Genomic DNA, 23486 nt, shown 5'->3' on the forward strand with positions numbered 1-23486 from the left:
TTCTCAAGTGTCCAGTGAAAACTCAGAATTTAATAAAACTACTCACAATTGGCTCTTCTCTCCACTTTATCTCCATAGCCTTTTCCTATGATCAATATTCCAGAATTTTTACAAAGTGCATGTTCACAATTTAGCATGTGACCAGTTTTGAAAAACATGCCTTCTGGGTGCCTACCATGAAAATGAATGCCCTGCTGATAAAAAAACACGCGTTTTTTTATTCGCTAGCTTAAACATATACATTGTTCTCGGTGCCTGAAGGCCACGTGATAATGAAGGTTCTGTGTGTATGTCTATGACAAGCATAATACATGATTCTTTCTGAACTGTACGTTCAGACAACCCAGTCTTTGCTTTGCAGGGACAACCCTTCCCTGCTGAGGCTGGCACACTCAGGATACTTTCTGCTTGAGGCCTGGATTTCTACACCCTTCCCTTGGCTAACTCTGGCTTGTTCAAAAATTTCTAAACTTGGGTGCACTTCCCTCAAGTAATAATCATACTGGGTACCATTTACTGAATATTTTACTACATACTAGGCATAGTTGTAAGCACTTTCCTGTGAGCCCAATTCAAGCTTGGTTTTTACTATAATCCCACGCACAGAGTATGTAACATTTAGCAGATGGTCAGTAAGTACGTGTTTACCCGTTGAGTTCTACTCTAGTTCGTATAACTCATACGCCCACACTAAGAAGGAGGTATTATAATTACCAACATTTTAGAGATGGGGTGCAGAAAGGTGAAGTCAGTGGCTTAGTGGCTAACATTTTGCTAAGGTTAATGAAACGGATTAGTCAGCTTTGTACTTCAGCTCATCCCATTTCAATACCTGGCTCATTCTAACTTGGAATATCACACTTGTACGAGTTAAAGGTTAACTGGCAAAATACAAGAAGTCATGCTCACCACAATAATTGCTACAATTCTTTTTCTACTCGTCTCCAACTCGCCCGGCCATTAAGATACAGGTCGTTTAAAGGCAAGGGCCCCCTACCCTTTCTTCCTCATTGGAAGGATGAAATGCTCTCCTAATGCCACCACGGACAAGACAAGAGCATGGGGAGGAAGGCAGCCCTGCTGCTCGCTGAGCACCTATATCCACAAGCACAGTTGAGTCAGGCAGCAGAAAAACATAAATTAAATTGACTGTGAAAAAAACGACAACTGAAGTATGAATAACACAAAAATAAAACGTTAACACTCCACACGTGAAATCTCCAGAAGCCCAAGCAGAAGGACGTGGCTTCGGGAACAGGGCCCCTTGCTGGGGTAGTCCTGACTTTTGCAAAATTCCCAACTGATTTTATTCAAATGATTCCCCATTAAACATCTCATACTCTTCCTGAAGAAGTTCTTACCTAGAAAACGGGTGGGAGATGGAAAAAAGAAGGGCCAGTCCAGCTCCAGTCAACGTGGGCACTGCCCCTGGGATGTTCATAACGTGGACACCTGGTATTTAACAAGAAAACCATTTCCTCGGAACCAAGACCTCTCTCGGGGGACTGAAAAGGCCAGGCTCTTCATGGTCTAGTGTAAGCAGGACTGAGGCAACCAGCATGTCCACTGGCACTACAGGGTCACCACAACGGCCTTGAAACCAGCATCCCTGGCTCAAATGCTCTCTCCTCACATCCTTGCTGCTCACCAGGCCAGTCTAATTTTCCCCAAATTCCATTTTCAGTCCTGTTCAAGGACCTACATGAGGTCCCTTTCACCTCCTGCCTCAGTCTGCCCTCCTCTGTCTGCTTCCCGGTGCCCTGTGCGCGAGGCCACCTGAGCCAACCAACCCTCTCCTTACTTTGGTGACCTCCCCTCCCACCCTTTTTTCCTCACACATGCCTCTCAGCCATGCTGAGGCCCAGGTCTGGAACGCCCCCTGTCCACTCAAGTCCTATGAGGCCCTGCTAACCCCGTCTCCTCCAAGGCGTCTCCTCTACCCCACCCCAACCGACTTCCCATCACCTTCCTATATATGAAGCTCTTTTGTGGAAAGGAACAGTCTCCCTCAGGTGACCTGACGTATCAGAGGTTTATTGTAAGGAAGGGCCATGGTGACAGGCCTCCTTGAGACCAAACAAAGCAGTTCAAGAATGGAGAGGAGCCAAGGCAGCGTTGGGGACTGGATTCTGTGGCCTCCTGTTAACAGCAGGAATACGGGGCCCTGTACACTGCTGACTCAGCCTTGTTTTTCCTGCTTCTGCTTCCTCGTAGCTTCTGCTGACTCAGAGTTAGCAACGTGGCTTCTGTGATTGTCTTCCCGGCCACAGATTAGAGTGCCAACTGCCAGCTCTCCCAGTCCTGGGTGTCTTTCATTCATAAATTTTTTTTTAATTTGTATAAGGAATCCAATTGCGCACATGGTACCTTTAAACTGGGCTTAGGTTTTCACTAGCAGACCAGGCTCCTTGTCAGACGATGGCTGCCATAGGGTCAGGGGCTCTTCCTGACCCAGTCATCTGAGGCTAAGGGAGCAGGGTCGGGGGAGAAGTCACACTAGTTAGGAACACGGCCACCCCTTTTTAGCTAATAGTCTGGGCTGCTTCCTTCAGCAGATTCTGGACTTTTTAGAAGGCGTGATAGGCATGGCAGACATATTTATTAGTCTCGTGGGTGAACTGCCCTTCTTTGCATCTCTAATGTACCCATGTTGCTATGCGTCCCTGGCTTGGTAGGGATGACAAAGCACTGTACTCTAGTCTGTAATCATTCCACGCCTATTTGAACTGACTTGGTACCTAGGTAGGTCATGCCAGAGAGTCCAGAACCACAGTGGTATTTGTAGATAAACTTCATTGGAGGAGGGAGGAATTTGAGTGCTCACTGATGTATGCCAGTGACTAGAACTGTTCTAATACAGCAGTTCTCAAAACTTTTTGATCTCAGGATCCCTCTACACTCTTCAAAATTGAGGATCACAAAGGGCTTTTGTTTATTTATCTTTATCTATCTATCTATACAATTGGAAATTAAAACAGAAAATTTGAAAATATTAATGAACTAAAAACATAACAATGATAAATCCATTAGATCCTAACAAAAATAATACTTTATGAAAAACAATGGTGTTTTCCAAAATAAAAGATTTAGTGAGAGGAGTAGAACTGTTTTACCTTTTTGTGAATCTCTTTAACGTCAAGTCTCTACAAATCTCTCTAATAGAAGACAGCTGGATTCTCATTTTTGCCTTTACGCCCAGTCTGTCATGATACGTTGTACTGGTGGTGGTACATGAACAAAGTCTGGCCTCACACTGATACAGATGGAAAGTAGGTAACTGTGGATGTTTCTCCTTGACTACACCAAAACTTAACAAGTAATGATTTCTTAAAAGTTAGCTGAAGCCCTTTCAATGAACTTTTCATATTCTTTGATTAAAATTGCTTAGTCCATCTTGGATTTGAATAGACCTTTTACTATGCTGGGCTGTAACATCACACACTGGTCTTTGAAGAATATTAGTTCACTGAGTTCTGTAGGTTTTCCGTATCTTGACACATTTCATCACACAATATCAAAAAAGAATACTCATTAACACCACCACCAATCTCAGGAAAGTCTTTACACTTTCTTAAAGTATGTTCGAGAAGCTGTCAAGTTCGTGGTGGCAGATACCAGTTTTCCAAAATCCTCATTTCTGCTTGAAAGCTAGAATTTTATCATTGGCAACAAATACTGCCAGTCACTCTTCCTGAAGTGACAGGCCGACTTTGTTTTTTTTGTTTTTTTTTTTTTTTTTGAGAAAACCACCAAATATCCAAGTCTGAACAGTCACAGTTTGCTTGTCAGACATTCTTCCAAGTAAAATGGCATTAGGTGAAACAAGCAGTTAATTCAGCTTGCAACTCTAATATCACACAAGTGTTTTTCCTTGAGACAATCATCACACTATATTTTCAGCAGAGGGGCTTTTCTAATCCTTTCTGTGTCACATAGAACATTAAAATGATGTACATTCAAGGGTTGAGACCTAATAAAGTCAATAATTTGTACTGCTTCAAGGACATTTGGAAATGAAAATGGCATTTTGTTTTGTTTCTTTACTGTGATGTATAGTGGTGAGAAATATGGATTCTGGTAAGTTTGGTGCCACTGCCTTGATGAATGATTAGGTACAAAAAGTTTTAGCCACCCACTGCTTTTGCAGCATTATTCCAAATGTCAATCTAACAAAAAAGTCAAATATCATCTCAATATTATAAAAAGAAATTTGACCATGTGGGCTCCCTGAAAGGTTCTTGAGCTCCCCGGGGTCTGTGGACTACACAGTGGAAATCACTGTTCTAAAAAGTGTTTGATAAATATTTTTGAATTCTTCAATGAGTGAATAAAGCTTCATATTAAGTAGGGAGGTTCTAGAAGGGTTTAGTGGATAAGATACCTGTTCAGCTGGGCCATCAAGACCGCAAAGGAAGTTTAAAGGCTGGGAGGAGTACAAGCAAAGAGAAGGAGCTAGAAATGTGCAGGGAACCTTCCTGGAGCAGAAGCAGAAGAAAATAGAACTTATGACCAGCGCCTTACATGCAGCAAAGCACGTTCTTGCCTGTCATCTCTGTCAACTCCCCACAACAGCCCAGTGAAGTAAGTGTCACCATCATCTCTGTACAGATGAGGAAACTGAGTTCAATCTGGAAGCTCTTTGAAGGCAGAAAGCATGTATGTTTTCTTCACTAAGGATATTCAAAACCCTCGCACAGTGACCAGCATATCAAAGGCACACAATAAACATTTACTGAAAAAATAAACAAATGAGGCCCAGAGAAATTAACTGACTGCTCAAGATCACACATCTAGAAAGTGGTGGCTCCAGGGCTGAACTCAGGTCTTCTGGAGCCAAATCCCATGTTGTTCCCACCAGATCCTAGGGTCTTCAAAGTGACAGAAACCAGAGCCCATGCTGGCGTAGGGGACTTGGATGTCAGTACAAATGGTTTACGAACTGAGGAATTTTTAGGAAGGGAGTTGCATGATCACATTTGTGCTGTGGAGGATTAAACCCAGCAGGCTCTGGGAAGGCTTGGAGTGGAGAGGGACAGGAGGAGAGACCAGTTTGGATCCTTTCAGTGGTTGCTGTGAAAAGCAGGACTTGGGTGGATGTCAGATAGACATCCCAGATTTCCCCTAATTCTGACACTTAACTATGTGATCTGGACAAGTTACTCTTCCTCTTTGATCCCTACTTTCCTTATCTGCAGAATGGGATAATAATACTATATAATTTCATAGAATTGTTGTATTAAATGAAAAACAAATGCACTTGAAGCAGCAGCACAGTTCTTGGCTCAATATTAGCTACCAAAAAAAAAAAAAAAAAAAAAAAAGGAAGGATGAGAGGGAGGGAGGGTGGGGGCAGGAAAAGGAGAAGGAAGGGAAGAAAGCAGGAAGGAGGCAGGGTAGGGGGAGAAGTATGGGGAGGAAAGGGAAGCATTTGTTGAAGCCTGAGTAAGGTAAAACTGGGCAGTGCCAGAGGGGGAGGGAATCTGTTAAGCCCTGCTTGTGGTTTCTCAACTAGAGAATAAGAAAGAGGCATCAGATCATTCTAAGGTTTCAAGCCTGTGTGACCAGAAAAATGAGCTGATATGCAGGTGCCCCCAGGGTATCCACTGCCCTGCCCCAGAAGCATAGTTTCTCAAAAGCAGTACCTGTGATTTTTAAGGTCATATGTTAAGATTACAACAAAACAGGGAGAGCAGTGTTCAAAGTGGTACCTTGGAAGCTCTGGTTCTCTCGTCACCCCTGGGTTAGTCCTGCCGGCCACCTCTCCCTGCCCTGCCACTGCGTCCTCCGCACCCCACCATACACTCGCCTCTCCCAGCCCCTTTTCCAGGTCCCATTGGACCCTGTTCCTTCTGTCCACGACTCTTCGGTCTGTGTCCTGCTGTAGGAGAATGAGGTACGTCTCCTCTCCTGAGAGGTGACCCTGTCCTGGAAGTCTCAGATGCTCAGCCCCCGTTGTGTGGCTGAGTGGGCCAGGAAAACAGAGAGGTGTCAGAAGAGGAGCAGAGGCAGAGGACGGGGTTCCGCTGGTCGGAGATGTGAGGCCAGACCAAGGATGGCAGGTCAGAGGAAGCTAGCGGGTCTTACAAAAAGAAGACAGTTCGGGGTCTAACGCATGCGCTTTCATCAGGAGGGGTCCTGCCCCCTCCCAGGGGTGGAAATTGGTTCTTGGTGGGGAGAGGAGTAAAAAATTCTTAATATTACAATGGTCTGTGGCCCTCTATAAAGCTCAACCCTACATAATAAAATCTGTATTCCTTAATATTTAACTAAACCAACTGACTTAATGAAACTTATGTTCATTTTTCTCCTTATGGGGTAACAGTGAAAAAAGGTTGGAAGCACTGATCTAGAAGGTGAGTCAGTGAAAGGGGTGAGAGGAGGGCCCCCTGTAAGGACTGACGGCAGGAGACGGTGGAGGAAATTGCAGTGATCATGGCTTATTTCTCCTTCCCTCCGTAGGTAAACTTCCTGAACTCTAACCACACCGAGCACTTAGACACGTCAGGCAGGCCCTGTGTGAAGCGCTGTGACTTTATCTTCACAATAACTTTATGATGATACGTCCCCTTTTTACAGATGCTTAGGGAATGGCAGTAACTCATCTAAGGACCCATGAGTGGCCAGAGGTAAATGATGCAAGTTTAGCACAGTCCAAGTCGGACATACCACAGTGAGTGTACAAAAAAGTGTCATTTGAATGAGACAGCAGAGAAGCAAAAACGCAAATGGGAGAGGAGACAACTGATGGACATGGAATCCAGGCAACAGGACATGACAGACTCCAGGAGGGAGGGCTGGCCTTGGCCAGCAGGGAGAGAGAGGAAGGAAGCGGAGAGCGCAGGTTCAGGGTTGGCGGCAGGTGATGGGGGCCGGGCCTGGACAAACCCTGTCCCCACTGGGGCCAGCAGCTGAAGGCAGACTGCGTGAGTTCCCGGTAGAATCAATCCACACAATCGCATTCCTCTCTCCAGGCACCTTCTCAAATGAGAATCAGTTAATATTATGTCTCCCTCCTCTCTCCCTAAAGGCCCAGACTCAGAAAAGGCAACCAGACACCGCGCTTCAGTGAAGTAATTCCTCCCCTTTTCTAGTATGAAGGCAACTTCGTGCCAGCAGAAGCAAAGAACAAAACAACTTCCGAGGTGCTCAGGGACAGTAGCTGCTGTTTTAGCATCCACGGTGTGAGAAAACGCTCGCTCCACATTAACTGTGTCCAGCTGAGACACGTAATATGACTTCACAGTGTCTTTATCACAAAAACGCATTTGTACAACAGACAGTTAACATGTGAGACATTCAGTCTGCGGGCCACACAGACTGGATTTGCAAGCCCCTTTGCAATATTCTTCCCCCAAGCCCTATCTCAGACCACAGGCTGGGGACAAGTGGTCTGCAAGAAAGGCAAGTGACAGCCTAGATGGGGAAGAGGACTGGATAACGCCAGTTCAAATTCCAGCTCTCTGATGACCAGCAAATTAGTGACAAATGAGTGACCGAAGCCTCAGTTTTCACAGAGGCTTGCAATGCCTCCGTTCGGTTTTCACCTCGGTAAAACGGGGACAGTAATATAAGGGTTTTAGCTCCAAATGGGACTGAACTGTTCGTATCTAACATAGTACCAGACGCACAATAGATGGTTAATATTATCACTGCTCTTCTCCACAATCAGTGGTTCAGTTCTCAAAGTGTGGCCCCTGCGCTGGCAGCGCCAGCATCACCTGGGAACTGCTTAGAGATACAGTTTTCAACTCAGACACACTGACTCCTCGGGGCGGGGCTGGGGACGCAGCAATGTGTTTTAAGAAGCCCTCCAGGTAACTCTGGTGCTAAAATTTGAGAAGCACTGCTCTAGAGTAGTGCTTTTTCAACTTTTTAAAACATAAGCAGAGGACTCCTTTTTTCAAAAGGTTCCTCAGAAGGTTGATTTGTGCAACATGAGTATTTGAAACAGCTCTGAAGGTCCTGGGAGGGGAGAGCTCCGACGTGTACCTTCCAGGTCCTGCCTCATTCCCCGCAGCCATCCCTAGGGACCCCAGGGGTAGGAAACAGGGGTCTTTGGCCTCAGTCACAGATGCTACCATTTGGGGTGGCATCACTGAGAGAATTCAAAGACTCAACCCAGCACTATTCAACCATATTTACAAGATAAACCCTGCTGCAGTAAAAATACTGCTTCCTGAGGCTTCCAGGGACATCTGTAGCTGTCACTTTGCCCTGGGTCACTCTCCAGGGTCACCCTCCAGCACCACATCACTGGCCCAACTCAGCTGTCTCATACGCTTGGGGGCAAACTTCCCACACCTGCCACCTGGCTTTCGTTGGCCCCAGTTTGATGTTACACTGCCTGCTACCCAAGCAAACTGTACCCCCCACACACAGGCCAGCAGACCTACTTATTCTGTGGTAGCAAAAGTACATTTTATGCCTTGATCCAAATCTGATGGCACACTTCTGAAGAGAGTTGAGGCCCACCAGTGAGCTGCGGGCCCGCCAGTGGTGAATCACCACCTGGGAACAAAGTGTGAGAACCACTGATGGAGAGGCGATCACCAAGGAGACCTGAGAAGGTTTTATCTGTTTATTGACTACTACGCGGTACCACGTATTCCACATGGGGCTCACGCAGGCTGACGTGAGAAAAGGAGCACAAGGAAGAAAAGCCTGGAGGGGAGCCACAGCTTCCGAAAGGGATCCACTTTGGTTCCTCAGATGAAACAGCTGACTGTGCAGAGAGATTAGGGAATGCCTAGGTAAGCAAGATTATTATGAAAAACCATCACCCACTGACCAAATCAGTCATCTGCATCAGGACCATGTCTCCCAGCTCTTATTTCATACGGGCTGCACATTATTTGTCTCTGCTCTGGCGACGAGGATCACCTTGACACGGTCAGTTCCCCAACTGTGGCACCTTAGAGAAAAGAAAACCCATCTGCAACTTGCTTCAAAATGAAAAATAGTTCCAAACACCAAAGACCATTAAAAAAAAAAGTCTGCAAAGGGATTTCCTGTCACTGATCTTCTACTCCCAGACTCTCCCAACATTACTGAGATGGGGGAGCAGAACAGGTGTTAAAAACAGGTGACAGATGAGGAGACTGAGGCCCAGGTAAGCTAAGTGCCCTTCCAAAGGTCACACCGCTGCCAGTGCAGAGCCATGTCTGCAGTCACAATGAGACCCCGGAGAGAGATCAAATCCAACCCCCTCTTTCACACAGGAGCCACCTTTCATCCAGAAAGAGGGGGTGACTGGCCCAGCCTGATTCTCCAGCACACGACCTGGTGCACCTGAGCCACCGGAAAGGTGAGCCTCTCGCCTGCTGAGAATGACGTAGGAGATGAGGACTGGCCTTCTTCCCCTCCTCAGTGCCTCTAAAGCTTGGATGATCCAAAATGGTAGTCACCAGCCACATGCGGCTAACTAAATTTAAATTTTAATGAATTCACATTAAATAAAGCAAAAAATATGCAACTCCTCAGTTACACTTTTCAAGTACTTAAGAGCCACATGTGGCTAGTGGCCACCATCCTGGACAGACTGAACGGTTCCATCTTGCAGAAAGTTCTACTGTACAGACCTGCTCTAAGTACACACAGCACAAGTATGTAGTCGGGTGGAATAGGCAGCTGGGCCTGGAACCAGGAGTCCTAGGGGTACCGGAAATTAGTTCTTTTACAAACTCAAGCTAATCTCTGGGCCTCAGTTTCCCCATCTGTAAAAAGCAGAAGTTGGGCTCTGTGATCACAATGGCCCGTTTCAGCTGCAACATCCCATAATTCTGTACCTAAAACTCCAGACGGCAGGCTCCTGACTCGCCCCTCTCTTCTTTCCTAGGACTCCCTGCTGGCTGTTTATCAAATTAGATCAAGAGAACAATGCACTTGGACTTAATTATTTCCTGTAGAAACACTGTCACTGAATAAGAATCAGATAGCGTCCTTCTCATCATTTCAAGGGTTAACATAAGAAATAGCCACAAAAACAGTCTCTCCAGATTTTCCCCAGGAGTAACTGCTGAAGATACTAAGGAATCTATCCCCAATGCCCTCACATAAGAACCTAAATGACAAATCTGTTGGCATTTAGGGCCAGAAAAAATATTTCTCCAGAAAACTGGTACATTTCCTTTAGCTGCAGAATGAGAATACACTGTTTCCTGCGATTCGGAGGGAGCTAGTGGGCAGGTACTGGCTTCTCAGAGGAACAGATGATCACACGTCAGTCAACACCTTCTCCACAGCGCCTGGAACAATGTCATCTCGCGTCAGGGCTCCTGGTGGCTTCCGGGCTGTGGCTCTTCCCTACTGAATATATACTCTCAGCAGAGGCCACATCTAACACTTTGTGAAGGTGCAGCTGGAATTACAACACATTTAAAAAATAAACAGTTGAATGATCTTCCCACTGTACCACACTGCAGAAATATACATTTGGAGTAATGTGAGAATAAAAAACACGGACTTCAAATCATTGAGCTGAAAAGGACTATTCTGGCAGAATCTGCAAAAGGCTGGCTTGGAGGAACTTCAGCATCCTCCTCCCTGCCATCATCTCCATTAGCCCCTCCAATTAAATTAAACTCCAATTAATTAAAAGAACAACAGCAAACATTTATTAGGCGTTGAGTGTCCTCGGTGTCAGGCACAGTTCTCTGCACTTTATCTGTATTAACTTACGCCTCACAATAACCGCAGGAAGGAGGCACAGACAGCATCATCTCCATCTTCTGGGAAAGGAAACTGAGGTCCCGAAAGGTTAAGTAACTTGTTCAAGGTCACAGAGTAGCAAGTGGCAGAGCTGGGATTAGTCTCGGCCAGTCAGCCTCCTGCCACTGCAGAAGCCCTCTTCAACAGGGACAGTAAACACTGTCTCACTTTAGAAAGTATAAATTTAAAAACATCTTTAGAAAACATTAAAAAAAAAATACAAGCAAAATAAAAAAAAAAAAAAAAGTACTTGCTTAGCAAACACAGCATCCAGATTTTCACCCTCACACCTCTTCCAGCCTGCCAGCCCTGAGCCTTTCCTGTTTAGAAATTCTGGAGAATGCCAACCCTAGATCTGTCATTTTTCCAACACTTAACTCTGAATTTCCTCAGCATTGTTTTCTGGTGAAATAACCAAAACGCCTCCATTCAATGCAACAGTCAACCAAAAGCACATTAACAATCGGTAAAACTGTTCCTCCTTAATACAACTCCATATTTAACAAGGGCAAGTCACAAATAATAAAAAGACAATTGAGCTGGGAACTGATAATTCCAGCCTTCGCAGCTGTTATGAGTCAGTTTAAAAACAAATTCACAAGAGTGATTGCTGGGCTCTTTATAAACATGGTACCTGCCAGGAAGCAGTTCCACTTTCTCTTCTCCGGACTTTCTGTCCTCCCGCAGATGTGGCCCCCATTTTTACAGTACCTCAGGTTTTACAATGCTTTTATGTGCTTTTATATTTTATATGCTTCTCAGGATAATCTTCTGTGGACAATAAAAGAAAAGTCTCTTAAAGGCACTAGAAAATTAACACTTATGAAGTTAAGTGTGTTTTCTTTAGTTCTAGAGGGCAGCGTGGTACAGTCTAGCAGACACAGGTTTGAATTCTGGCCCTACTCCTCATGAGCTGTGCAGCCTTGGGCAAGTTACTGAACGTCTCTGAGTTGTAGTTTCCTCTTCCATAAAAGTTTCCTCTTCCATAAAATGAACTAATTACACTTTCTTTATAAGGTGGTAATACTTGGTCAAGAGCAGGTGCACAAGAAAGTTTATTCTCTCTCCTTCTCATCATCAAAGCTGTAAAAAATGTAGTTTCAAAACCAAGTTGCACTCTTGAGATTTCACTTTTCATTTTAATCCAGGGTGTGACCATGAAATTTCCCAAGGGACTCCCACTTTCAGATGCTTCTGGAAAGTGTTACCATCCAGAAAGAAAGCTTCTAGCTCTCAAGGGGTAATGGGGAAATCTATGTGGAGCGGACATTCAATCCCCCCAAAAAAATCTCTCTCTAAAAATAAAATTGCCCTTGTATCCAGCAAAACACATCCACAAATCATTTCTATGAATGTGAATTTTACAGGTCACCTCCCCCCACAATTTTTCCTTTACTAAATCCCTGATAAAAATAAAATATGCTCCTGGACATAAAACACAATGAATGCTGACCATTAAAGCCATTTGTAGTCAAAAGTCAAGAGCCTACACACGCTCCTCAAACACAAGAATTTGTTCCCAGGCTCCATAATGAACCTGGCCATGTTGAACACGACTCACAAGTAACGTGAGTTGAATCCAAGACTCAGCTTTCTCAAGGAAGCTTGTCAATGGGGTGGTGTGGCGTGCCACCGAGAGAGGCCTTGGGTAAGACCCCCTTCACACCAGAGTTGCTGTGCCCTCCCACCGTGGGTGACTGTGTCCAACTGGGAACACTGACTCCCTTCAAGGTCACTCCTTTTTGTTTTTACCTAACAGGATACACCAATAATTTGTTCAGAAGCAGGAAGATCTGGATTAGACAGTTCAAGGGTAGAGCTCAGCATGTTTTGAGGAAGGGGCACTGTGAGCTGACACAGAGGATTTGTGCTCAAAGACTGCTCCCAGACCCCAGAATTAACAAGGAAAATGAGCCAGTGGCCATAAGGCTGACTGGCAGCCAAGTCACGACTTTCTCTCGTGTCAATCATCTGCGCTGCAGAGACCTAGAGTTCACTTGGGCAGTAAGAGGGCCACCCTCCAGGGCGCTCCCGCCCTTGACCGTGCGCTGGGGCCAGCCGGGAGCTTTACAGGCACGGCCGCCCTCCGGCCCCGCGCTAGCGGGGCTGACTTCACAGGTCTGCGTGCAGCCCCGGCTTCCTGATGGTCAGACTCACTCCCCAGCTGATCCTAATACGCAGACAAGTTCGCAAACCATTACCCTGGTCTCTTCGGCTTTCGAGGCTACCTGAGCCACTAGATCCTTTCTCGTTTGAGAATTCTTTTCTTTTCTTTTCTTTTCTTTTCTTTTCTTTTCTTTTCTTTTCTTTTTTTTTTTTTTAAGAAAGATTAAAAAAAAAAAAGATAATGTATGAAGTCATAAATTTTGAACTTTTCTCAAGCCAGCAAAGTTCACGGTCAGAGTCCACGGTATGGACTCACCACTCTGCCCCGACTCCACAGTAAGGATTATAAGCCAATCAAATCTGATGAGAGCACAGAATATAGTCCTCAGCAGCATGTAAAGGGTGCCCCTTTCAAAGAGGGTGGGAAGGGAGAGGCACTGAGACGTCTCTGGAAGGGAAAAGAAGTCTAAGAACAGCTCCACTGCCTTTGGATATCCTTACAAGAGTTTTCCCAACTCTGCAACTTCTGGACTTCACTGGACTCCTCCTCCTTGACTCAGCCCTGGAGTCTTGTTACAAATTACTCACTCTTAGACAAGGTCCTCCCTCCTCCTCCATTCTCAGGCAGCCTCCTGCCTCCCACAGGCAGGCTCTGTCCCCGCCTCCACCCCACGTTTCCAGGTGGACGCTCACCACTCACCGCCAAGGTGTGACCCATGAGTACCAGTGGGGCAGCAGTGAGTGAGATAGGTGGGGAGGGGTGGGGAGAGAGGGTGTGTCTAGAGGTCTCTCCAGGCCTGCTTCCCGCACATCATGATCCTGATACAGGCGGGCCAGTGATAAGAGCCTGGCCAGCACTCAGACCTCCAGCTCACAGGATGGATGTGATACAGCAGCACAAAACAGAAGAACAAGAGATGTGGGGTTCTAATCTCACTTCTGCCCTTTGTGAGCTCCATGACCTTGGGCAAGTAATAGAAACTTTCTTGAAAGAGCCTCAGTTCTGAAAAGCGGAAACTAATGTTTGAGCAGTGTTTTAGTCCATTCAGGCCGCTATAACAAAAAAAACCATACACTGGGTAGCTTAAACCACAAACACTGATTTCTTACAGTTCTGGAGGTTGGAAGTCCAAGATCAAGGTTCCGGTAGTTTCAGAGTCTGGTGAGCCTGTTTCCTGGTTCATAGATGGTCGCCCTCTCACTGTGTCCCCACAGAGGGGAAGGGACGAGACAGCTCTCTGGGGCTTCTTTTATAAGCACACTAATCCTATTCATGAGAACTCCACCCTCATGACCTAATTACCACCTGAAGGTCTCATCTCCTAATATCATCATATTGGGGGCTTGAAGTTCAACCTGTAAGTTTTGGGAGGAGGTCAACATTCAGTCCATAACAATCAGACTCTTCACAAAGCTTTTTGACAAGATGTGCTCCAATTTAAATTTTAATACAATAGAAATTCTCTAACATTTATTTAATCTTCTATGAGTTGAACATTGTCACTAGCACTATAAAGTCAAAAATGTCACTGGCTTCAAGAGATATAAGACATTCTGGAGGGGAGGCAGAGAATGGCAGGTAAAAGTACACAAGTCAATGTAATAAGCAGTCTGCTGGTTGAAGAGCACGCCACTGGAGACCCAGACAAGAGCAAATTTAAATACGTCCAGAGATAGGGTCAAGGAGAGAAAAAGAAGGTAACAGAGTGATGTCATCTAACATTTATGCAGCTGTATATGACTGACATGGTTCTAAGCACATTATGTATATAACAATTTCAGATAAGCCTCAAAACAGCCTTGTGAGGTAGATTGGTACTGTTATCCCCATTTCACAGATGAGGAATCTGAAGTTTAGAGAGTGCTATGATTTGAATGTGTCCCCTCAAAATTCAAGTGGAAATCCTAAACCCAATGTGATGGCATTTGGAGGTGAAGCCTTGGAGGGTGATTAGGTCATGAGGGTGAGGCCTTCATAAATGGGACTAGTGCCCTTATAAAAGAGACCCCAAATAAGTGCTGTCATGTAAGAATCTCTAGGTCCATCCATGTTGCTGCAAATATTCCATTCTTTTTACAGCTGAGTAATATTCCACTGTATGTATGTATGCATATACACCACATCTTCTTAAGCCAATCATCACAATATTATAAATCAACTATACTTCAATGAATAAATAAATAAAATAAAGAGACCCCACACAGTGAGAAGGGAAGACTGCTGTCTAAAACCAGGAACTGGGCTCTCATCAGACACTGAATCTGCAGCTGTCTTGGTCTTGGACTCCCCAGCCTCCAGAACTGTGAAAGATAAATTTCTGCCCTTTATAAGCCACCCGGTCTATGGGATTTTGTTGCAGCAGCTTGAACAGACTAAGACTGAGAGTCATTCAAAGTCACATGACTAGTGAGTGGTAGAGCTGAGCTGTGGACCTGGGCTTGACCTCAAGGCCCAGGTCTTCATTTTTTGATGACACTGTCTCTACTATAACTGAGAAACCATTTCTGACCTTGCCAAGCCCTTATCTAGCCAAGGCAAAGTCAGACACCCTCCTCTGTACTTGATGCTTCTCTAGTCACACTGCTGTCTCACACTCCTATCCTACAGAGATTGTTTTTCTGTCTGTTCACCACCCCATCTTCATTAGCTTGGTGGTCCTTCAAGGGGAGAAGCAGAATATAGCAAGTGCCTCATAAACAGCTGGCATTAAATAAATGCTTTCTTTATGCATGAAAGAAAGAATGAAATTATGCTAGGTTTCAAAACACAGACAAGAATCCACTGGGTAGTTGGAGGGAAGCTTCCTCAAAGTAGAGGCAGTATCTCACTCACTCGTCTATCCCCAGGACCCAGCACACACAGCTGCTGAATAAATATCTGATAAACTCTAGGCAGAGGCAACAGTGTGAAGAAATCCAGAGACTTAAGGCTCCACAGTGAGTATGGGTAACCTGGTTAGTGTGAATCATCCAGAGGGTGTGGGGGACCCAGAAGTGCCTTTCAAACTGCTGTGGAAGAGCAGCTTTCTGGTTTTATTCCTAATTCATTATGGTCCCATACTTTTATAAGATGCAGTAAAAAGAACTGCTAGAAAAATGAAATGTAAAATGCAAGTCCAACTTTCCCTTAGACTCCAAAGATGTAAAATGACTGTCAACTTGCTGTGAAAATGTCTGTGTACTCTCTGTGTGGGTACTTACCTAGTGTCAGATCGTTAAGAGTCTGTTGGTAGAGCGAGCTTTGAATGGTACCAGGAGGGTGGAAGCTGGGCTCCAGGCCTGCTATCAAGGACTGTGGGTTAATAATGTTTACAGTGGGCTATCTGTGTGCCAGGCTCCTAAGTGCCTCATACATTAACTCACTTAAATTCTAGAACCTTTCTGTGAGGTTGGTACTATTATTACACCCATTTTAGAGGTGGGGAAACTAAGACACGGAGCAACTAAATAATGCTTCCAAGATTCTGTAGCTTGTAGGAATTGTAGGCAGCCTTGAACCTGGACAGTGCGAATGCTTAACCACTAGCTTGTGACACCTTTGGGAAGCTGCCAGATCAGAAGTGACATTCAGATCTATGTTTTAGAAAAATCACCGTGGTGGCAGTGTGAAGGGGGCAATCAGTTAGGAAGCCGTGGTGACAATCCAGGTGAGAGGCAGTGGGGGTAGGGGAGAGAGCAGATGTGTGACCAGTTAGGAAGTGGATGTGACACGCCCTGGTGGGGGCCCGGGGTGTCTGAGCTGGAGGGAGGGGAAGAGGAGGGGAATTCTGCATGACTCAGGGGTCCAGAGCTTGGCATTCTGCATGGCTAGAGATGTCCACTGACTTAGAGAAGGCAGGGAAAAAAGCAGGTTTTGAGGGCAAAATGATAAGATTGGTTTTCAACAATCTACCTAAATTTGAAGAGCCTAAGATAACCTGCCATTGTGTCTTGGGAAAATTCTAGAGGCTGTGATCTCAGAGTAGTTTACTGAACTCAGGTAGCTACTATTTTTACTCCAGTTCTGCTAAACCACTCTCCTTCTCTTCTCCTTTTCCCTTTGCTCTAGTTATACTTAAAATAGTTTAAAAAGCAGAAATTCCTCAATGCTAACTTAACTCCCTTTGAGAGTAGATCCCCATCTGTGGCAGAGGCTTTCACACTACCCAGTAATTCTGGACACCAGTGAGTGTCCTACAATTGAGCTCAATTCTGACATTATCTCCCCAGAGATAGCATCAGATTCCACAAGTTAAAGGCTCTGAGTGGCTCACAGCACTTGGAGAAACATTTCACTTACTAGATCACTGGTTTATTATAAGTGGATATAACTCAAGAACAGCCAGGTGGAAGAGATGCAGAGGGCAAGGCGTGGGGAAGGGCACTCCGTTTCCATACTCTCTTGGAGAGGACCCCCTCTCCCACATCTCCCCATCTGCAACTCCTGGAAGCTTTCCTAACCCTGTCCTTTTGAGTTTTTTGGAGGCTTCATTAGTTAGGCACGATTGATTAAATCACCGGCCATGGGTAACTGGTTCCACCTTCAGCCCCTCTCCCCTCCCTGGAGGTCTGAGGGGTGGGACTGAAAGTTCCAACCTTTTAATCACATGGCTGCTTCTCCAGGCAAACAGCCCTAATCTTTAGGTGTGGCCCAAAGTCACCTCAATGATGTAACAAAAGACACCTTTATTGCTTTCATCACTTGAGGAATTCCAAGGGTTTTAGTTCTGTGCCAGGACCTGTACAGAAACTGTGTATATATCTCTTACTATAAATCACAATATTGTTCACAGCCATATCCTACCTATCCTCAGTGTAGGTAACTGAGAAACACCTGTTGAATGAAAAGAGATCATTTTTGAGTTTATTAAAAACTGAGAAAAGGATGAAGAGACAGGACGTTTTTGCTCGATGAGCTTAACAGTTAAAAGCAAAGAAACATCTGAGTACAAGACAGACACATCACAGGGCAGTGTCTCTTCCCCCGTGTTCCTTCCCCTTCCAGGAGGCCACTCCCTCCAGCCCGCACTCCTGCTGGACACCAGGACAGGTAACAGGGTGCCACGAAGAGCACTGACTGCAGAGCCAGGAAGTCCTGGATTTAAAAAGATGCCGCCAGCACTTACTACTGAGCCCTTAAGCAGTATTCAACCTCCCTGAACCTGCTTCCTCACCTGTAAATGGAACCAGTATTCCCTACCTACCTGGAAGGGCTACTGAGAGGCCTGAGAAAGTGTGCAGAGGTCCTAGCACACGTCGGTACCCGGCTGTCACGCAAGGAGTAACTGTCATCATCACTGTCATCGAATTAACTGCCCGCGCACTCTACTCTCTCAATTAGCGTTTGTCAAATGCATTTAGCTGTGAGAATAACTTCAACTGAAATTAAAGGTGATGGGCGTTGTGTGAGCACTACGATCATAATATTCATTGCAATAATAATAGTTAATGCCTGAGCACTTACTGTTTATATATACCAGTAGCTCTTTAATTTTTAAGCCAAAGATAGATAGTATTTAATCAATTCTAAGAAATAAATTCTGTTCACATTTTAACATCCCCAATACTGGGATGACTTTGTGGTAGTCAGAATGGGTCCCCAAAGATGTCCACGCCTTCCCAATCCATGAAACTCGTGAATACGGTATGTTACACAGCAAAAAAGGACTCTGCAGATGTAATTAAGGGAGAGTAGCCTGGATTACCCAGCTGGGCCCAATCGAATCAAATGAGCCCTTAAAGGTAGAGAACTCTCTCTGGATGGAGGCAGAGAGATGAGCAGCAGGGGACCTCAAAGAGATTCCAGGCATGAGGACTTGTCACACTGTTGCTGCCTCTGAGATGTAGGGCCCAAGTGCAAGGACCAAAGCAAGGTCTCTAAGAGGGGAGGGTGGCCCTCAACTGACAGCCAGCAAGGAGGCAGGGACCTCAATCCTATAACTGCAAGGAACTGGATTCTACCAACAACCTGAATCATCCTGCAAATGGATTCTTCCCAGAGCCTCCTAACAAGATTTTGGATGTGTGAAACCCAGAGCAGAGAAGCCAGCCAAGCCCATGATGACTTCTGACCTCAGAATTATAAGATAACACAGATGTGTTGTCTGAAGCTGCTAAATTTGTGGTAATCTGTTACGGCAAGCATAGAAAGCTAATACATCCTTAGGACTGATGTGGGTTTCAGCTCAATTGGCAGCAATTTCTTTTTTCTTTCTTAATGGCCAGTAGAAGAATGGCACATCTCATAATTGATGGCATCTTAGATTTCTGGAAACATGGTGTCATCGTCTTTATTTTGCAAATGGGAAAACAGAGGCCCTTCGAGGTCAGGTGACTTGTCCAGGTGGACCAGACCTCAAGCCATCATGCACATTGTCAGAGAGTGCACAGGGGCTGGAGAATCCCACCAAAAGGCCAAAGAACGGCTACTGTGATCCCCAACCCGGGCCTGGGCTGACCACAGAGACCCACTGGGTCCAGAAGGCCCTAACCGCAGCAGACCCAGTCATCCACTATTGATGGAGCACCCCGAGGCGCTAGGTACCATTCTGGGTCCTGGGCTAGAACAAGCAACCGAGAGCCTGTCCTTACAGAGCTGACACTGTAGGGCGGGAGAGCAATGCTCTAGCGACAAAACTCACTGGAAGGAAAACAAAGCATCCAGAGAGCTGAAAACCCACCTCCACAAGATAATAACGCATATACGTCGGAGCTGAAGAGAGAGCACTACACCTAGAGGATCAGACCTTCCTTTTTAGAGCTTTCACAGACCTCTGCCAAACGTGGGAACTCTGAGGAGGGTTTGTTGTGGTGGTGGGGTTTTCTTGGTTTTTTGGGGGGGGTGATTAAGTTTGTTTGTTTATTTATTTATTTACTTTTTAAAATGGGGATTGAACCCAGGACCTTGCGCATGCTAAGCACAAACTCTAACCCTGAGCTCTAAGCCCTCCCTCCTTTCTTGTTTTTTGGGTTTTTTTGATGGAGATGTGGGCTAACTTTAAACAGGACTGCCTCAGATGAATTTCTAAAATCAAGAAGTCAAAAAATAAACCACATAGTCATCTTTTCACTAAACCAAAACTCCTTTCTCTTTCAATGGATTTCATTTTTGAAAAGATGAAAATTAATTTTATATTAAAAGAGCATCCCAGGGCTGATGGATAGAGCACCTCAGAGAGAAAGACGATCCTGTGCAACTCCAACCCGCGCCCTCCGGGGCATCCTGAACTCTGGCCGCTCCCCTCACACTGCGCTCTTCCCTTTTCTCTTTCACGCTGGAAATGGGGTAGACAGCTCTCTGATGGTCACACCAAAAGGTGAATAGGAGCCCTATCCAGCATGTAAACAAAATGTGGCCTGTGTAACCTTTCAGGAGATGCATGGGAAAGGAAGAAAATCTAGATTTCTTAGAAGATTCTGTAGGAAATGCCACTGGAATTTATACATTCTCAATCTTTCTTGTTTTTGTTTGAGAGGGAGAAATTCTAGACTAGAAGATCATCTTCATAATGGTTTTGGAGACGTCCCAGTTTAATAATACCATTAGCTGAAAACTATTTATAAATCAGACATTAGCAGCTGGCATAAAACCCTATTTGCCATGTCTCTCGATTTTGCGCTGACGATTTGGCAGCCCACTCTGCCCTTAGGCCCCAAAGAGCTATCACATTCTTAAGTCTGTATTTAAGAGATTTTGACAGTGACGTAGGCAAGAGGCTTGCTTCAGGATGAAAGGTCAATAAATGGCCGCAGGAGGACCGGCAGGCCTGGACCGCCCATGGGAAAAGATGTACACATGGCCCCAAACCTCTACCTCACTCAAAACTCAACAAATTTAACCGACCCTAAATTAACATTCCTCACCAACGAGATTAGCAAAAATAAAAACAGCTGACACACTTCTTGCTGGTGGGGCTGCAGGGAAGGGGCCCTCTAACACACTGCTGGGGAGGGGGCAAAGTGAGTCAAGCCTTCTGAAGCGGGGATGACAGGGCCCTGTGATTCAGCAGTCCCACTGCCGGGAATCAATCCTCTAGGTCCACCTGCACAAAAGCAAAATGACACCTTTATCTGTTGTAGCACCATTTGTAATAGCAAAAGACTGGAAACAATTCAAAGGTCCAGCCACAGGGGACTGGTAGGATAAAATGTGGTATATTCACACAATGGAAAACAATCGTGCTGATAGAGATCTCCAGGACAGACTGCTAACTTAAAAAAGAAAACAGAATAGATTATATAATATATATATATAATATCCTTTTGTGAAAGAAGGAGGAAGCATTAAACATATATATATGTGTGTGTATATATATATACACACACATATATATGTATCTATATCTCCTCATTTGCTTGTATTTGCACGTTTCAGCCTGTAGAGAGTGTGGAGAAGGCTCGGATAGGGATGAAACAGGAGCAAGATTTCTCAGTGTTCACCTTTCTATATGGTTGTGAGGTTTGTGGGGACCATATAAATACATTACCAATTTTAAAAAGATGGAGAGGTTGTATAGGCCATTCTTCATAGCAGTGTGATGAACAGGACAAGACCAGCTTGGAAGACACAGAACTGGGGAGGCGTCTGGGGTCCGGGAAACCCGTGCTGATTTCTCACACTGACATCGGTAAATCAGAGAAACCTGGGTCCAGAGCCCAGGAGGTGCACGTGGAGAGGCTGACCTCTGCCCGCTGGATCTCACCAGCTGGGTGTGGGTGTCCCTGAGCCCCCTGACGTTTACTACAGCAGGAGGAAGTCAGAGAGCTGGAGGTGAGAAATGTTAGGATTTCCTCCCAGGCAGCTTGCCAGGTGCATCTATTTGCTTTCTGGATTTGGACAGTAATGGCTGAAGCATGCTGCTCATCAAATATTTATGTTCAAAAAGAGGGCAAAGCATGTGCCGGAATATTCTGCTTAATTCAACAGAGAGATATTCCTGAAAAGTTGAGTCTCCTGGAATTTCGTAAAAGCAAATGCAACTGTAAAGGCAACAGGTAAGTTTGCTCGCTGAAATTCTGTAAGGAATCCTTTTTAGGAATTGTTCATCTCCTGCTTCTCCTGTTTGGGGAATCTGAGTTTGCCTGAAGCAGGCTGCATTTAAGCAGACTAAATGTGAAAAGATTCCGCGTTTATGCACCTGTGGGCAGTTTTCACAAGGTGCAGCCTGTTCGTAAAACAGCAGAAGGCCAAGGTCCTAAGTGCAAACTGGCACGTCTGTCCTGAGAACCACAGCCTTAGCAATTTAACCCACTAAACATGGCTGGTCCTACCTGCTGTGCAGACTGTCTCTCAGGAGAGGAGCCAAGAGGAAGTTAGCTTTGAGAGGCGGCTTTCTCAAGGATCGACTTAAAACAGAAAGCAGGCCAGCAGCACCAGCCGGCACTGCGAGGGACGCAGACAATCCCCTTTTTTGGTTGTTGGTAGCTTTAGCAACAGGGGTCCCCACTTCTTACCCCAAACTAGAACAGTCTTTCTACACAAGCAGCAACCGCTCACAGGTAAATTCCAAAGGCTCCTGCGGCCACTGTCCTTTACATCCTGTCCCCAAGGGGAGGGCCCGTGGTCACTAAGTACCCTGGATCCCTCTGTCCATTCCCAGGAGGCACCAGTGCAGGGACCCCACAGGTTTCAGGCAATGCTGAGCACATCTGTTGGTGTTCGACCCACAGTAAACAATGTCAACGACACCTCAAGTGCTGGGCTTTACCCGCCCCTTAGGATTCGAGGAACTGAAGAGGAAGATGCCTGTCACAGGGAACACGCACTGCTGAACGTGCATTTCCCAGTAGGCATCATCAATTTTACTTTTTTGATTAAAAAAGAACACCAGCTCATCCACTTTGCTGGCACACACTGCAGAGAATGTGGTTTTATCCCCCCATTCCACTGGCATTTATTAAGCACTGACTACGTGCCAGATTCTGCAGGCTCCTGGCATTTAGAGGGTTATTGTGGCTGAACGGGGCAGGGAGAGGCAGGGCCGCCGCCAGCCACATTGGACCTTCGTGTGAGCTACAATGGCCAGCGCTCCCAGTGGACCTAGCCTTGCAGGCTTGATGAAAGTCAGAAAGAAGTGCCCCTTCCTCCTGGCAAAGGCAGTTCTAGCTCAGGACACGTGGTTTTCTGAGTGGATTTGAGACCCTACTTAACTTCCCTGGTACTCTTGCGCAGTCAACAACCTGTACAAGAGTTCAAGGCAGCCTTGTCAAGAAGTCACAATCCAATTCTTCTGCTTCTTGGCCAGACATCCAACTCTCCCCTGACAACTTGTCTGAGTAGCCAATCATGACTTTACACACCCATGTGAGGCCTCGGGGTCTAAAGGGCAGGTAGGTCATGGTCTTACAGCGCAAAAGGTTTCAGTAGTTTAGGTACAGGACAGGTACCGAGTCTGCCGATTTCAATACTCTTCCAATCTGCCTGAGATTCTGGTTGAATAAATCTGGTGTATGGATTCATACCAATAAAGTGCTCACTACACCTCAATAAAGTCCAAGCAGCTTTTGAATTTTGATTCCTCTGTCCATCCTTAAATTTATTTAGCTCATGTTGAGAGCTGAACTGTGTTGCACCTCTGCAATAGTTTCTCCCTGGAAAGCAGACAAAATTTGAGGTCATTGCAAGGTTGGGGTCTTAGTTAAAGGGTCCCAGTGGGGGTTGAAGATTTAATGTCCAATGCTCAGGGAAATCTTGG

The 23486-nt window shown here is 45.5% G+C and overlaps 1 protein-coding gene across 5 annotated transcripts in view; it reads right to left on the minus strand.

The window, feature by feature from the left end:
- The window catches only part of GNG12 (G protein subunit gamma 12), a 119035-nt gene that overhangs the window by 89309 nt on the left and 6240 nt on the right, over nt 1-23486 (minus strand). Inside the window, exon 1 of one of the 5 annotated variants that reach the window (XM_032494551.1) lies at nt 8789-8812. The exons of the other annotated variants lie outside the window; for them this stretch is intronic. The gene's annotated coding sequence lies outside the window, so the exon portion shown is untranslated. Of the gene's footprint in view, nt 1-8788; nt 8813-23486 lie in introns of those variants that run through there. 5 annotated transcript variants of the gene reach the window in all.

The sequence above is a fragment of the Camelus ferus genome, chromosome 13, assembly GCF_009834535.1.
Source record: "Camelus ferus isolate YT-003-E chromosome 13, BCGSAC_Cfer_1.0, whole genome shotgun sequence".
Taxonomy (NCBI): Eukaryota; Metazoa; Chordata; class Mammalia; order Artiodactyla; family Camelidae; genus Camelus; species Camelus ferus.